This window comes from Crocodylus porosus, unplaced genomic scaffold, assembly GCF_001723895.1.
Source record: "Crocodylus porosus isolate Cpor-Errol unplaced genomic scaffold, CroPor_comp1, whole genome shotgun sequence".
NCBI lineage: Eukaryota > Metazoa > Chordata > Crocodylia > Crocodylidae > Crocodylus > Crocodylus porosus.
This window is the reverse complement of record NW_017728949.1, coordinates 11,710,007-11,723,245: the sequence shown is the minus strand read 5'-3', so window position 1 is coordinate 11,723,245 and position 13,239 is coordinate 11,710,007. Positions and strand designations below refer to the sequence as shown.

General features: G+C 43.4%; 1 protein-coding gene and 1 long non-coding RNA gene across 3 annotated transcripts in view; one reads left to right on the top strand and one right to left on the bottom strand.

Moving 5' to 3' along the window:
* The window catches only part of SPAG16 (sperm associated antigen 16), a 924,455-nt gene that overhangs the window by 441,823 nt on the left and 469,393 nt on the right, over nucleotides 1-13,239 (bottom strand). The gene's annotated exons all lie outside the window — the stretch shown is intronic.
* LOC109322935 overlaps nucleotides 1-13,239 on the top strand; it is a 76,123-nt gene that overhangs the window by 34,875 nt on the left and 28,009 nt on the right. The window contains exon 2 of the long non-coding RNA XR_002104512.1: nucleotides 9,786-9,849. This is a non-coding gene — a long non-coding RNA (uncharacterized LOC109322935). The remainder of the gene's footprint in view (nucleotides 1-9,785; nucleotides 9,850-13,239) is intronic.

Below are 13,239 nucleotides of genomic sequence, written 5' to 3'. Positions count from 1 at the left end.
AAAGGCCTTCTTAAAGTCTAGAAAGACTACATCCATGGCGACACCATCATCCAAGGATTTAGTTACTTGGTCATAAAAGGCAATCAGGTTGGTCAGGCAGGACCTGCCTTTGATGAACCCATGCCCCTGCCCCTGAGCATGATCTCCCCCGCAGGCCTCCCACAGATGTGCTCCTTGATGATTCTCTCCAAGATCTTCCTGAGCACCGAAGTGAGGCTTACAGGCCTATAGTTACTTGGGTCCTCCTTCCTCCCCTTCTTGAAAATTGGTACCACATTAGCCAGTTTCCAATCCCCTGCCACCTGGCCAGATGATCACGAATGCTCATACAGCTGGGCCAAGGGCTCTGCGATGACCCCTGCTATGTCCCTCAACACCCTTGGGTGGAGGGCATCTGAACCTGCGGATTTAAAAATGTCTAGCAGATCCCTAACTACATCTGCACTGACTGAAGCCCTGACAGAGCTATCCCCAAAGTTGTCCCTACCTCTGGTAGGTAGGATATCCCGGTCCCTGTTCAAGAAAACAGAGGCAAAGAAACTTAAAAATATCAGCTTTCTTGTCTGGTGTAGCCCTAAGATTACCGTTTGTGTCTTGCAGGTGCCCTACATTGCCTGGTGCCCTCTTCTGCTCCCAACATACTTGAAAAAGGACTTTTGGTTGTCCTTAATCCTGGACGCTAGCCTGAGTTCCATCTCTAGCTTGGCCTTCCTAATAGTCCTCCTCTACTCACAGGCTGAGGAGGAGAACTCCTCCTTGGTGAGAGCTCCTCCCTTTCACTAGTTGTATGCCCCCCTTTTAGTCCTGAGTCATTCCTGAATGCACTTGATGAGCCAAGTGGATTTCTGAGCACTCTTACCCCGCTTGCTTCTCTCAGGGACTGTTATCCTTTCGGCCTGGAGGATCACCCTCTTAAGGTGTGACCATCCCTCATGGACTCCCATCTCCTCTACCTTCTGGGCCTTCAGTGCCTCCCCCACTAGTCTCCTAAGCTCATTGACGTTGGCCCTTCTGAAGCCAAGGGCTTTAGCATTGGTGCGAGCGCTTGACACCATGCACACATGCACATGCCCGGAAAAGAGCTGGCCAGCCTGGAGAGCAGCTCTCTGTAGCTAAGTCTATGGGAGGGTGCAGAAAGTGTGGAGGGGCAGATCAAGGCCCCCAAGGTAGGCGAGAGAGTGGGGCAGGGCCTGGGGGTACTGCCCAGCCAAGGCAGAGCATGGGGCTCCGGGGATGAGGCAGGGAGTATGACAGCCAGAATTGTGCACAAGGCAGAGGTGGATGTGGGTTGCCTGCTGTGGGCTCAGAGCTCCCTGCCCTGATGCTCTTTCTGTAGGAGTCCCATGCTGCCATGACAATGTGCACCCTGCCCAGCAGCAGTGGGGGTGGGGGTGGTGTGGAGTTGTGCCACTCACTGCTGCTGGGCAGGCAGGCGGTACATATCCAGCATGGGGCTCCCAGAGGGAAGGCAGCAGGGTGGGGGGCCCCAAGCCTTCAGTGGGAAGCCTGGATCTGCCCCTACCCCACTCAGCTCTGCTTCAGCTGTGCTAGCAGTGGAGGGGAAGGTGGGCATGTGTCCTGCCTTCCAGTTTGGAAAAGGTGGTCACCCTACTGGGCAGCCACAGCCAGGAGGGCCCCAGAAGTGGTGAGCACACTCACTGCTGGGTCCTACTTTTTCTCAGTGCCCAACATCAGCTGTTGCGGCTGATCATAGGCACGATCTCCCCCTTCCCTACCCCTTCTTTCCCCTCTCCTCCCCCCAACAACAGTTCCACACCACCAACACAGCCCCCAGCTTACACCAGCTCCTAGCCCATGTGCTAGAAGCAGTGTACAGAGCCCACCTCTGCCCAGCCCTCTGGACAGTTCCCTAGACCTCCATTCCACCACTCCCCACACTTACCTGTATCCAGTGGCTGGGGCTTCTCCCATGACCCAGCCTCACTTTATGTTGGGCACTTGCATCTGTGTGCGCAGACTCAAGTGTGCTAGCTGCCTCCAATTATCCTAAGCAGCCACTTGCAGGATGGAAACCTGCCAGCCTGCAGGGGAAACCTGGTCTTTCATGTGATTTTCTGGGGACCTGCTTGAGGCCCTTACAAACATTCTTGTGACCTACCTTTGGGTCACGACACACCAGTTGAGAAACACTGTAATAAATTACTCAAGTCAAGTGGACACTTCTGATCAGGACTTGAGTCAGGTCACATCTTTTGATCAATGACTCCAGTTGAGTCAAGTCATTTGTTGACATGGACTTGAGTCGAGTCGAGTCACCAAAAATTGCAACTCAAGTCTGACTTGAGTCATTACAACTCTGGCAGCAGTCAGAAACACCAGCTTCCTATGGGCCAGATCCTCTGACTTTATGGCCACCAACCCACAGGCTGGAGACAATGAGTTGATGGGCCAGATTCAGCCTAGGGGCCATATTTTGTCCACCCCTGATAAAGAGGATAATAAACAGAAAATAGCATCAGAAGCAAACAACAGATCTCTCAGTCTGATTGGCAAATAGGATCCCTACCTACTGTAGTAAATGAGTAACCAATACAGTACTCATTTTAACCTCTTACATTCACCAGCAGTCGTCTGTTTCATCATACAGGCATTCCAAATGCAGCTACTTCCTCACTCTACTCGCAGTATGTACCAGACTAACACGGCTTGTCTGAAAATACTCCAGCTTGTTAGCAGGTTTGAGCCTACTGGGAAAGAGTTAAGGGGGTTCTGCTGACTCAGTGAGGCAGATGTAAAAATGCTTTTGCAGCCAAGATCAAATCACTCACCATAGTACAGTGTTCAGGGAAGATATTGTCAGGGAAAAAAGTGTCAGGATTTAAAATAGGCCTGAGAAGGTGCCACAGCAGCTCATACCAAGACATAACTCTTTCAGTGAGGTGACTCCTGATTAACAAGTATAGATCACCAGATGGCAGATTGGTCATTAAAAGAAGAAATGAAAAGTATCCTAATACATTTCAAAAACAGAAAGGGAACCAGATGACAGTATGTTTTGCTCACCTAATAATTGCTGTCTCTGTAATATGTTGTGAGCCAAAGCAGGGAAGTTAGAAAGGAACTAATTAAAGATGCAGCATTGATATTCAAATTTACATACATACAATTCTATGAGTTCCTGTTAAAATATGCTCCTTAATATATATAGTTCAGCAAATTTTTTCCCTGCAGGATTCCTGAATCTGTCTTCAAGAGAACAAAAGAGAAAAACATATCACACCCACTGTCTTCCAAGCTCATTTTGTTTCCCTCTCAGACATGCAAAGAGAGAAATTAAAAGTAAAATATCTTACGTTCCTAGTTCTTTGGATGGATTCCAAGAGATAACAAAAGCAGCACTAATCCATTTTTTGCCACTCAAGCGTCTGATGTTGTCTACTTTCAGATTATCGAGGGATAATCTTAGCTTTTTTATATCCCCTTTTTGAGTGAAGAGGTTCAGCACAAAGAAATCTATTTATCAGAATAAATAAGTCCTGTCATTTTCAGCTGTCATTGTGTTTTACAGAGTGTAGATGTTCTCCAAGTTTTCCCATGCCCTACGTTTTGATCACAGAATAAATGACTGAAAACATTCAGGCAGCAGGCAGGGTAGAAATATACCTTATAGACTAACTATCAGAGAAGTTTCCATATGCAACAGCTTACTTCCTGAAAAAAATTGGACAAATATGGCTTCTTATGTATTTGGACACAAAGGGTACTTTTACAAGAGTTTTGGGGGTGGAAGGGGCACTTTAATTAAAGCAGCTTCAAGAGCTACTTTAATTACAGTGCCACAGCGTCTTGCTCCCCCGCTTCAAAATGGTTCACCCACTTCAAAACCATGGTGGGGGCACTTGAACTAAAGACTGTTCGACAAGTTTAGTTCAAGAGCCCCCACTGCCATTTTGAGGCATAGGAACCCTGCCTGATACATGAGATACGGATACTGGGTGTAGCATGGTAATGACCACACTACATCAGACTCAATTAATCGAGCCTTCTCTGATGCACTGTAATTACAGAGCACTGGAGCAGCTTCTGTGCTCATGTATAGGTACCCAAATACATTAGAGTGGTTACCCTTGAAGAAAGAGTAAAAAATGAAAAAAATATGTAACAACCATTTATTCCAACTCCTGCACTAACCGATTCAACAGCAACTATAAACTAGAGGTACAGCAACAAAGCACATTTTGAATCCAGAGACAAGTACATATCCAAACAATCTGAGAGAAGAAAAATTGATACACAAAGACATTTTCTATTCTGAGGCCTGAAATATGAGGGAAGGTGAGAAGAACGCTTTCTCAGATATTGAAAAAAAATGGCTGAAGATTGCTCATGGGAAAGTAATGAGGTAAAACTATGTATCAGTCAAGGTAAAGAGAAAGATTATATCATGCTATACAGTAACACACGGAAACGATCCAGCTGAAATTAGATATGGTTTGACAGATACCCTAGATACCCCAGAGTTCCATCTCTTTCCATTTGACAACACGCATACAGCTGGTCATACAAATGAAGTGTTGTGTTATTTACACACTCACATTTATATACATATTAAACTGAAAAAAATTAAAATAACTTTCACTAAAATGCTGTGGCGAGACTTTATATAACACACCAGCAGATTGGACAACCCACTGGCTAAAGAACTGTTATTTTTAACTGTTATTAGAGGAAAGAGATGAACTGTACAGTGTGCCTTGTACGTTCCTATTCACACTATTTTGAATCAAGGGATATCACTAAATTTGAAATATTTGTTTATTGAAATCACTGTTCAAAACCCAGGCAAAATGCAGAATTTAAGATTAAGATTTCACGTGGTCTTTTGGTACGGACTCATTTTTCACCATTTTCTACCTCTATGTACCTTCACCTGTGGGTATGCAACATAAAAGGAGGCCCTCTGAAGAAATTTCTGTTTAAAAGATGGCTGCATGCCAAACCAAACCATTGAAAGTTACTTATCAACATGCTAGCTCATAGCAAGTACATTTGCTCCTTCGTTACTAATTTAGTACGCATGAGAAGGACAGAAAAAGGGAGAGCATTATGTACCAGAGCTTCCAACAATACAGACAGAAGTCAGAAGCCACGTCCTTTGTTGTCTTAAAGCAAAGGTAATAGAAGAATGCTCTGGGAAAAAAAGCTAACCAATCTTCCCCTTTTCCTGTCCTCCTTCCCACCCCGACTTGTTTTTTTTTCTTTTAATGAATTATCTTTCCTTGTTCCCCCATTCTTGAATTGTATTTTTCTCTGCTCCATCTCCCTGGTCCATTCTCTATGTTCTGCATACATAATCAGCCAGTTATTACTCTTCTTCAAATCCCCTCACTCCAACTTCCCTGCATCAGTCCATTTTCAGAGATGCAAGTGATGATTTTCCCCTACAAGGAATGATCTTTCTGCAAGGTCATTGTGTATATATTGATTCCTCTGGGCCACTCAAATGAGCATTTGGCATCTTCTTGCATTGCTTATTGATATGGTAATGCTTAACAGAAGGAAATGCAGAGAATTCCTGATGGACAAATTTGCTGTATTGGTTATGGGGAGTCAATATGCTTGCACAGAACTTTCTGGGATAGCATTCTAGCACGCTAAAGCTAAAGAATATGGCTTCCCCACTCCTGTGTCATGCAGAAGAACTATGGCCTTGGAGTACATTGCTGAGACGTCTTGCAGGACAAGAAAATGGATATACCATGCTAAATCTGGTACACCTGTAAGATATATCAGAAAACATTTTCATATTTCATGCAAATTAAAACTTGTATATTCTGGCCAGTGTTCAGGGAATTCTAACATCTGTTGGGCTGTTGGGTCTGAAGGTGGGGGGAAGGGTGAAAGCGGGGGAGGTCAAGGGGCTACCAATAGCCCAATTGGGGGGTGGGAATAGCACAGTCCTGGAGATGGGATGAGTGGCTGGCCTTTCCCACCACTGGGGCTGCACTGCAAATGCATACAGGTGTTTGGGGGATTGGGTTAACCCTTTCTTAATGTAAGTTAGTGTACCTTCTGAGGTGCACTAACTTAAATCAGGCCCGCCATTTTTGGCCAAATTAACACCCCTGATTATGGGGCATTTATGATTGGGCATTTAGATTAACCTAACCCTGGTAGGTCAATGTAAATGTAACACTAGTACCTATCTTGAAAACTTCTGGAACTATTTCAGAAATGCAAAGTGGGCATAGGATAGTTGACTTACAGTGCCTTGGAGTTTGAGGTCATATATTGAATAAATACATAAACGACAGAAATAAATGATTCCATGAAAGCTTATTTCAGAGATTAATATTCAAAATGTTCTCTCTTTTAAGTCTATGAGAAGTAAGTATCATTTGAGTGTGTATTCCTGAAAAACATCACCTGTAAACAAAAATACATTTAACTAACTGCTAAGCGTCTAAGGTAGAAGAAAGGAAGAACACCACATTCTTATGTAAACCCTATTGACTAGAATTAAGGCACAAGGACAGTTCAAATGATGAACCATGTGAAACATACAATAAGATTGCTAAAAAAAAGTCTTTGGCACATATAAAGAAAAAAATCAGGGTAGTGAAAATGTTAGTGTTTATGGATGTTAGGGAATGAATGGGTAGTGGTCCAAGGTGCAGTACAGTAGGTTTGGAAAGACCCAGAGAGAGGAGCAGGGAAGCAGAAGGAAAACTTTAAAAATTTCATTAATGGCTGAGGAGGTGGGGAAATGGTATCTGACAAGACCTAGTGTCACTGATCAAAAATCAAAAGCCAACATTGTATTAATAGTTCTACAATAACTTCTACTAAAATACCTAGATATAAAAGAGCATTAATTCATGATGCATTACCAAATTTCAGGTTCAGATTTATGTTTCCAATCACTAAGGTACTGCATCCAGTACTCTGTCCAGTTTTGGGCACCACACTTTAAGGGCGATGTGGAGAATCTTGAGAGGGTTCAGTGGAGGGCCACTTGTATGGTTAGGGACCTGCAGACAAGACCCTCTGAGGAGAGACTGAGGGACTTAGATCTCTTCAGCCTTCGCAAAAGAAGGCTGAGAGGTGATCTTGTGGCTGCCTGTAAATTCATCAGGGGAGGGCAGCAGGGAATCAGAGATGCAGTACTTACTAGGGCACCCCCTGGAGTAACTAGAAATAATGGCCACAAATTGATGGACAGCAGATTTAAGTTGGACATTAGAAAGAACTTCTTCACAGTAAGTGTTTCTAGAATCTGGAATGGGCTCCCAAGGGAGGTTGTGCTCTCCCCTACTTTGGGGGTCTAGAAGAGGAGACTGGACAGGGGGTCAGACTTGATGACCTACTGATGTCCCTTCCAACCCTAACATCTATGAAGATGGACTAATGAATCATATTTTTAAATGACCTGTATGTTGTTATAATATAGTTATGCATTTTTATACATTTAAAATTATATTTAACATTTTTTTCTATTGTAACATTTTGCAGTAAGAATAGTTTCTGATATATTGTTAAAATAAGTTAGTGAAACATCAGTATTCCAAAACCTTATTATATACTTTATGTTCTTTTCAAATTGATTTTAAAGTTCCTTGTTTCTTTTTTGTAATACAAATGGTATAGCTAGGAACAGAGTTATTTTGATTTATACTTCTAGGTATTTTTCCATTTGAAAGGCTGTAGACAAATGTTGCCAATATTAACAGTCATATTTATGAAAAAGGGATTAAAAATTTAAACTGTATCAATATTACAAGTTCCAACAGCATTTAAAATTGATAGAGAAGGGAGTCTCCTGCAAACTGGTTAAGCCTTTGAAAAATAAGGATTTTTTTTTTTTAATATTGAGACATTTCCTATGCTCTCCTTCTCTCTGGTGCTACATTATGTAGCAGGGCCCCTAAGGAACAGTATGGCTCGCATAACTGGAGCACTGCATTCAAGCTACAACCTGAACTGATATTTTACAGATGGTATGCTTTTCATTTGATTGTTTGTAAAATGCTACAATAAACTTTTGGGGACATCCTGTGCTATATCTCTAAGAGGCCACAGCATGGCTCAGAATATTCACTCCACACTGTCCTAAGGGGATTCTGTATACAGGAGTTTGCCAAGAGGTCTTTGGGAAATTGTCCTACAGCTGCATACTGCTATAACTATATCAGCACAAACCTCATTCAAAATGAGCTGAGACATCAGAGCTTCTTTATGTTGTTCAGTGTTTTTATATAAGGTTTCATATGTCAACATACAGCATTCTTAAAGTACATTCCATCCATGATAAGGACAGAACTAGCCATAGGCGATGTGTGGAGAAGGTACGAGGGGGTATGTGCTCCCCCTGAGATTGGCCACCACTGAATCTGCCACCAGCTTCTGTGGGTGGTTGCAGCTAACACCCACCATCCCCTGGCCACTGACGCATCCAGCAGCATCTGTGGGTGGTCCCCTCTTGCCGCTCACTGACATGGTGCCCCCCAACCCCCATATTGCAAGAGACACCAGCCATTCATGCAACTAGCTGTTCAGATAGGTGATACAAAGCCACTCCATATTAGCTGAGAAATAAAGAAATTTTAGCCAGGATACTGGGGCAAACCTTACAGCTAACGCTATCCTATTTACATACCCCAATTTCTACCAGATCTCTGCTACTGCCACTTCATTTACATGAACTAAAAAAAAAATCCTTTCAATCGAGACAGATAAATGAAAAAGTTGGACATTATTTTCTTGTGAAAAAATAGTATGAACAGGGATTAACATGACTAATCTACTGCATAGTAAAGCATCATTATGTAACCATGTACTAGGCTATTGTGCAGTAAAATAAGACTGATGAGCAGTTATCTATTACCTGAAAATATAAGTAGCAGATTAACTGTGCATTAGCTACTGCACAGTAGGGCATGTGTAGATGCTGGCTGGGAGCAATTTGGGGGTCCACTGCTGCCTGGCTAAGCCCCATGTGGTTAGAGCTATGCTGCCTGCAGGGCAACTATTTCCCCACCAAGTGGGGATGGGAACATCCTGAAAGGTGGCAGCCAGGACTGCTGCATCCCAGCCAGGTGGGGATTCGGTGTGATGGCTGAAAGAGGCATCCCTGGCTGGCAGGGACAGCCATATGCGATTGGGAGGGTCCCAATCCCCATGTGGCTGGGAGAAACATCTGGGGATGATTCTGATCCCCATATAGATGTCCCCACAAGGTGAGAACTTCTCTCCCCACTATGTGGGACAATCAGGATTCTCCTATTCCTCATGTGGCTGCCAGGTAACATCCCCACAAGGACTTCTCTCCTAGCAATATGGGGATTGGGTCTGATCCCCAGGTGACTGGGACACAGCAGTCCACCAGCCCCCCACCCCTTGCCAGCCCTGGGCTGGCACCTGGGGGAGCCTGGAGCTCCCACTGGCTGCTACAATGGGGCAGAGCAAAGCAGGGGGGCAGGGACATCCTGGGTCTCATCTGCTCTGGTTGAGAGAAAATCTGCTCATGAAGTGGGGAACTTATAGACCCTTTCCTTTTTTAATGCACAGTAACTTTACTGTGTATTAAGAGCATGTGTAGATGCACCCACATACAGCATAAAACGCTCTCTATATAAGAACACTACTGGATCAAATGAGTTCATATCAAGGACTTATCATTTTATTGTAAACTAAATGCAACTACATTGAATACAGACAAACTTATTCCAGTATAAAATTAGATTCTGAGAGATCAGAATAAATCTCTATTAATTCACAAGATCACTGCGTACCAAAAACAGAGCTTTCATTACTTCCCTTTACAGATACAGAATCATCAAAAAATGGAGGGAAGAACCTCAGGGAGTCAAGTCCAACACCCTGCTGAAGGTAGGATCTTCCCCGTCTAAGCCACCCCACACAAGTCTAACCTATATTTAAATTCCAAGAATAGACACTTCACAACTTCTTTAGTTCAAGTACTTAACCACATCATTAGAAAGTTCTCCCTCAGATCTAACCCTCCCTTGTTGCTATTTAAGGCCATTACTTCATGCCGTGTCTCCTGTAAATAGAGAGAATTGTCTACAGACACCTTTTTTGTAGCAACTCCTTCTATATTTGAAGACTGTTATCAAATGCCTCCTTCGGTTTTCTCTTCTCCAGACTAAATATTCCCAATTCTTTCTTTCATTCTTTCCTTGTAAATCATGCTCTGTAGTTCAACAGATACTTCTGCTACATGGGAAAAAAGGCATTGACAAAAATGTCTGAAGTGTTACATAAATTTTGATCTGTATTTGTCTTAGTACATTTTAAGGGAAATAAAAGGGCAAGAATTCTCAGCAAGTTTTAAAAAATGTTATAGTCAGTCAAGTTAAAATTAGTTCTTCTTGTTTCCCTTTTTTGACTTTTAAAAATCTTGTTGGATATAATTAGCAGCTGGTTAATAACAGTGGTTTAAAAAGATGACAAAATGTGAACTTTAAAAACTGCTTAAATAGATAGCAACTGCAATAGCTTTATCACAAATAGCACTGCATTGAATTGTCTTGAGAAAGAGTATTCCACCTCTGGATCAATAGTTCAAGCCCATATCAGACACTAAATTTTGCTCTCCCTGGGCATGTCCAGAGGAGCGTGGTATGTGGTGCCGCAAACACATTTGCAGCACCACATACCGTACAGTCCAGTGTTCTCCGTGCTTCAAGGGTGTGCTGCCCAAGAGTGCACTATGCCAGGTTTTTTTCCCCATGTGATTTTTGGATATCCAGGAGTAAAAAAAAAAAAAACAACATGGAGAAAAAAACTTGGCACAGCACAAGCTTGTGCAGCGCATGCTGCTGAAAAGTGGAGCCAGGCAAACAAACTGCTGGGGCCAGCACACTGCTGGCTCCAGACTTCCCTAACCCAGCTGGGGAACTTGCCTTACACCAAAACGCATGTGGCACAGACGTTCCCCAAGGACAAGCAGCTGTGGCACAAGGTACACTGCTGCTACTTGTCCCTGGGGAACCAAACACCCACACACATCTGGATGCACCCCCTGTGGCCAACTTGAGTCACATGTACATACCAGGAGGTAGATTTTTGTCCCAGGCTAACAGTAACTGAACCCAGTATTATATCATGACTGATTACTTTTTATGAGATAAACTGAACATTGTGCTACAGTTCCCAGTCATCATAAAAGAGACCACTGAAATGGGCAAAGCTATTGCCAGTTTCAGAAGGGCTAACTGCCCTTTCATCTTAAAGACAGTCCCTCCAGAACAGAATTGAATTTGATATAACTGTATGAAGACATTTCCATTTTCACTACCTATACTGCACCTGTCCTATGATTAGAGGACTTCAGCTTCTAGTGCTCTTAATCAAGCACCTTTTACAAGCACATTTGAAGTAACTTACCGATAAAAGCATATTTATTATATCGAACATGCCAAGAATTAAAAAGGGAGATGGGTGTGATCCTCTCCACTTGACACACAGATAATTAGAAAAAGGGAGATTCAATGGGCACATCTACGTATTCATTAATGTACCATAATTACAGCATATTAAGCATATTAATACCTGTAATAACATGTATTAACTTAATGTGCCATAATCAGCCATACTGCGCATTAGCGCAGATGAATGCTTCTTAAGTGATCTTAATGTGCATTAGACTAAATCTACTGCTCTTTAGCAGGGCTTTTGCCAGCTGTGCTAATGCACAGTAGAATTAGTTTTCTACACATTAAGCATCTTGTGTAGATGCACCCAACAGGACTGAATCTGGGGTATCTTTATATGTATTTTTCTACTATTATTCAACAATAACCGGTAGGGCCATGTCTTAAGAGAATGGTTGTTTAGGCTGTATGTCCCTGCCTGCAAAGTCTGTGGATGCTACTGGCAGTCCTTTTTGTAATGTGTTAAATCTATCAAGCACATCAGGGGTTAAGTTTCATAGGGCAAAACTGAATTTTATGCTCATGCTTTTGTCTTTCCTGTTTTTAAGGGTGGGTAGGAAAAGCATATGCAACCCCGCACAAAACACAATGCTCTCCTTTCATATGAAATAGAGTTGTAATGGTTATAGCTTCCCCCAGCTTCTGGCCTGAACTACTGCAGGCTGCATTTCCAAAATCAAAAGTGAATGTCTGCTCACTTGCTCACACTAACCTGCAAAGATTGAATCGATTCAGCCTTGGGCTTCTTGACTGTCAGTACTTAGCCATAAAGGCTAAAAACCTTCTCTAACTGTCCCCAACCTGCACAGCTGTGACTCGCTGGTGAGCAGGGCCCTGACTAGGAACTGTCACTACAGGGACCATGAGCCACAACAGGCTTCTTTCCCTGCTCTAGGTGGGGCTGTATGGGAGATGAGTTGCGGGGGGCAGGAACATGAAGCTGGCAGGTGGAGAGTTAATAGGATGGGTGGGTAATGCAATGGTCAATGGAAAGGAAATGGGCATGGGGAACAGGTGGTGAAATGAAGGAAGTTAGCTACTGAAAAATAATAATAAAAAAATTAAAAGAAATAGGAAGTAAAGCAAAGAAGGTCTCATATTTTAATATATTGGGATGGGAAATGGGTATGGGGATGTGGATGGTGACTGGGATGTGGAGGATTCTAATTGTGCTTCCCAGGATGGTTGGGAGCTGTGAGCAGTGGGGGAAGGCTCTTTTGTGGGAGCTACTACCCCTGCCCTGAGAGGGAAGACTGAGCTCATGAGAACCCAATCTGTTCTCCTACCTTGCTCTCCTCCCCTCCCTAGACCCCACTCCCAGACTCATCTGTGCCTTAGACCTAGCTAGCCGGCATGTGCTCTTCAGGCTACTTGCATGGGGTTGCACCTCTGGGGGTAGGAGAGGGAGTTGTTTTGGGGCCAGAACCACCCCTGCGCAGTAGAATTTAGGAGGTAGAAAGTATGTCCACACAGAACAGGAGGGTGGGGGAAGGGACACTTCATCCTGGGATGATGGAGGACTGCAACTTGGGTGACTCATCTGAGGCAGGTGGCCATACATTAATGGAACACAAAGTAGGTAACATAGATCAGAGATAAACTTGCCCCTGTGTGGTGTAAACTGCCTAACAGTTACTTTAAACAAATATCAGAGGCTGATACGTGAAAAATCCAGGGGTTAACAGCTCTAGCAGCTGCCTAAAATTAATGTGTTACAAGGACCCGCAATGCGATGCTGCGGCTAATAAAGCGACCAAAACGCTGGTTTGCATCCATAGATGCTTCTCGAGCAAATCCTGGGACGCCATTCTCCCCTTGTACT